This window comes from Monodelphis domestica, chromosome 7 (genome assembly GCF_027887165.1).
Source record: "Monodelphis domestica isolate mMonDom1 chromosome 7, mMonDom1.pri, whole genome shotgun sequence".
Lineage (NCBI taxonomy): Eukaryota > Metazoa > Chordata > Mammalia > Didelphimorphia > Didelphidae > Monodelphis > Monodelphis domestica.
Genome location: NC_077233.1, coordinates 246,695,024 through 246,699,267, shown reverse-complemented (window position 1 = coordinate 246,699,267; position 4,244 = coordinate 246,695,024). Strand labels below are relative to the sequence as shown.

The 4,244-nt window shown below is 36.8% G+C and overlaps 1 pseudogene; it reads right to left on the bottom strand.

Moving 5' to 3' along the window:
* Positions 1–503: 503 nt before the first annotated feature.
* On the bottom strand, positions 504–600 carry LOC130455670 (U6 spliceosomal RNA; annotated as a pseudogene).
* Between the last annotated feature and the right edge of the window lie 3,644 nt (positions 601–4,244).

The window sequence follows — 4,244 nt, the reverse complement described above, 5'->3', positions numbered from 1 at the left end:
ATAAAACCCTGACCTTCCGTCTTACAATCAATACTGTATATTGGTTTTAAGGCAGAAGAGTGGTAAGGGCCAGGCAATAGGGAACAAGTGACTTGCCCAAGGTCACACAGCTGGGAAGTGTCTGAGGTCAGATTTGAACCCAGGACCTCCCATCTCTAGGTCTGGCTCTCAAACCACTGAGCTACCCAGCTGCCCCCATGACTAAATATTTATTAAATGCCTACAATGTACCAGGCACTGTGCTAAGCATTGGGGATACAAAAAGAGGCAAATGACAATAATCCAATGGAGATAATAAGAAAACAAATAAGTACAAATAAACCATATACTAGATATATAGTAAATAGCTAAAAGAGGAAAGGCACTAGAATTAAGAGGGTTGGGAAGGATGGCATTTTACTTGTGATTTAAAGGAAGCAGAGTGACTCAGTAGATAGAGTGCTGGGCCTGGAGTCAGGAATACTCCTCTTCTTTAAAAAATTTTTAATTATTTTTTTCTTCCCAAAATAGAACACTTTGCAAATTTGAGGGTCATCCTTATGCAGGGGTCATGCTAATATATCACTACAATTTTAGTATATGTGCTGCTTAAGTGGGCACAATACCCTTCTTTTTCAATTCAAATGTAGCCTCAGACATGTGCTAGCTTTTGTGATTCTGGTCTGTGCCTCAGTTTCCTTATTTGTAAAATGAGCTAGAGAAGGGAATGGGAAACCATTCCAGTATTTATTCTGCTGAGAAAACTCCAAATGGGAACATTAAATGTTGGACATAACTGAGAAGACTGAACAACAATCAAAAAGAAAGCTGAGAAAGCCAGTAGGTGGGGACGAGGGGATTAAACATTCCAATTATGGGAATAGCCAAAGAACATGCCTGGAGTCTCATTGAGGTATGGAGTGCCTCAATGATGGAACAACCAGGAGGTCAGTGCCACTATTTGGAAGCAGGTAGTAAGATGTAAGAGAAATTGGAAAGGTAAAAGGGGGCTGGGTTATCAAAGACTTTGAATGCCAGATCCATTTTGTATGCGATCTTGTGGGCATTAAGAAAGTACTTGAATTTATTGAATGGAGTGGTTACAAGATTGGACTGTGCTTTAAGAAAATCCCTTTAGTGTCTTAATGGAGGCTGGATAGGAGTGAGGAAAGTCTTGAGGCAAGCAAAATCACCAGCAGACTATTGCAGAAGTCTAGGCATGAGGTGATGAGGGCATACCCTAGAGTGGTACCAACCATACCTTGCTTCTTTGTATCTCTTTTTTAAACTTTTCCCCCACTTTCCTCTATTTTTCCTTTTTTAGGTTTGTTATATTTTTAATTGACTTAAAAATTTTTTTAACCCTAACCCTAACCCTCCCCAATTATATGTAAAAACGGTTCCCATCATTTTTCAAAGAATAATGAGTTCAAATTCTCTCTCTTCCTCCCTCCCCAACCCCTCAGGTACCCATTTTGATATTGTAAGTGATCTCATATAGATTTTACGTGCACAATTATGTAAAGCATTTTTCATATTAATCTTTTTATGGAAGGAATAAAAAAATTAAGAAAAAAGTTTTAAAAGTTTGCGTTGGTCTGCATTAAGACTATCCATACTTTTTCTCTAGAAGCAGATGGTATTTTTTTTATCATGGGTCCTTTGGAATTATTTTGGATCATTGTATTGCTGAAAATAATTGTTATTTAAAATTGCTCATTGGACACTATTCCTGACACTGGGTATAATGTTCCCCTAGTTTTGCTTATTTCACTCTGCTTCAGTTCATGCAAGTCTTTCCAGGTTTTTCTGAATTTCTCCTGCTTGTCATTTCTTACAACACAGTAATATTCCAGTACAATAATATACTATAACTTACTCAGCCATTCCCCAAATGATAAATATCCCCTTGCTTTCTACTTCTTCGCCCATACAAAAAGAGCTGTTTTAAATATTTTTGAATGTATAGGTCCTTCCCCTTTTTGTTTTTTATCTCTTTGGGACACAAGCCTAATAATTGTGTTACTGGGTCAAAGGATATGTTTCATAACCCTTTGGTCATAGGTCCAAACTACTCTCTAGAACCACTGAATCAGTTCACAACTCTCCCAACAGTGTATTCATGTCTCAATTTTCTTACATCCTTTCCTAGTTTTGTAATTTTCCTTTTTTGTTATAATACTCAATCTGATAAGTGTGGGGTGGTACCTCAGAATTGTTTTAACTTGTATTTCTGTGTTTAATAGTAATTTAGAGCATTTTTTCATATGACTATAGAGACTAGTAAAAATATTTTGTGCCATTATGATTGCTGTGTATTACTCTCCATCCTACTCCCCCCTTTTTAGTTTCTGACCCCATACCTCTCCCAATTTGCCCTTTCTTTTATCAGCCCCTCCTCCAATCTCTTATCCCCTTCTCCTCTTACTTTTCTTTAGGGTAAGATAGATTTCTATACCCTATTGTTTATGTTTTTCCCTCATTAAGCCATTGAGAGATGTGATGAGAGTAACTTTCAGGTGTTTTCTTCCCCACCTTCCCCATCTTCCCCTCCCCTGTAAAAGCTCTTTCGTGTCTCTTTTATGTAGGATCATTTACTTCATTCTATTTCCCCTTTCCTCCTCCCCCCAATGTAGTCCTCTTTCTCATGCCTTAATTTAATAAAAAATCATTCTACCATATTTAACTCACACTCTTCCTTTCTGTCTATGTATATACTCTTTCTAACTGCCTGTCTATGCATATACTCTTTCTAACTGCCTTAATAATAAAATTCTTAGTAGTTACAGGAATCATCTCCCCATGCAGGGATGTGCAAAGTTTAACCTTATTGAATGCCTTTTGATTTCCCTTTCCTGTTTACCGTTTTATGCTTCTCTCGAGTTTTGTATTTGAGAATAAAATTTTCAGTTCTTGTCTTTTCATGACGAATATTTGAAAATCCTCAATTTCACTGAATACGCATTTTCTCCCTGAAGGATTATGCTCAGTTTTGTGGGGTAAGTGATTCTTGGTTAAAGTCCTAGGGCTCCTTTGCCTCCTGGAATATCATATTATAAAGATAATTTTAGCTTTGTGACTTGAAATCTAAATAATTGGTTGCCAGGGAAAATTCTCAAATAATAAAATACCAAGTCAGCTGGGAATTATGGTGATTTTAATTAATATAGAAGGAAGGAATTAAGGAAGAGAGAGAGAGAGAGAGAGAGAGAGAGAGAGAGAGAGAGAGAGAGAGAGAGAGAGAGAGAGAGAGAGAGAGAGAGGAAAGAGAGAGAGAGAGAGAAAGAGAGAGAGAGAGAATTAATTTAATTTAAACTGCTCTGGCTCAGGCTGAGCCAGGCAGTAGTTAAAGTCCTTGGGAAAAATGGCCACTCTGAGCCTAAGGGAAAGGGAGTCAGTCTTATCACTCAACACGAGGCCATCTCCAAGGAAGCTGTCTCAGTGAGATCCTCCAGGCTGAGTTCCAGTTCTGAACTGAACTCAATCCTCGAATCCAATTGCACTCTGAACTGAATTCAATTCCGAACTGAATTCAATGACCTGAACTGACTTTTTTAGCCTCCTTTTAAAGAAATTTTCTCTTATGTCCCCTCCTCTAAATTTTCACACCTACCAATCACAGTAGATGCTTTTTCTAGGACTGCCTATCCTTTAGTTCTCACCTTCTTTGATTAGATTTTCTCCAGGACTATCCACTCTTTAGTTCTCACCTTCTCTGGTTAGATTATATCTTCTGAGGTACTTCACACTTCTTTGTTAAGCTTACCTTTTGTGAGTTACTTGATCTTTTAGTGATTAATTTAACCTTTATATGTACTAAACACCCTTTTGTATTAGACCTAAAAATAGACTTAGATTAAGTTTTAGCTTCAGTATAAGATATGAGTTAAATACCTTCATTGTTCAATCAGGAGTTTACAACTTTATCTTCCTCTAAAGTATGTCTAATTAGGGTGGAGTAATTTTCAAGTTCACAATACTCCAGGTCCTTCTATCCTTTAGTGTAGAAGCTGCTGAAATTGTTATCTTGACTGTGACTCCATTATGTTTGAATTGTTTCTTTTTGTCTGCTTTTAATATTTTGTTTTTGATCTGGAATTTCTGGAATTTGGCTATGATATTCCTGGGAGTTATCCTTTTGGGATTGCTTTTAGGAGACTAGTAGACTCTTTAAATTTCTTTATTGCTCTCTGGATCTAGAATATTAGGGCAGTTTTTCTATATAATTCCTTGAAAGATGATATCTAAGTTCTTTTTTTTTTTTT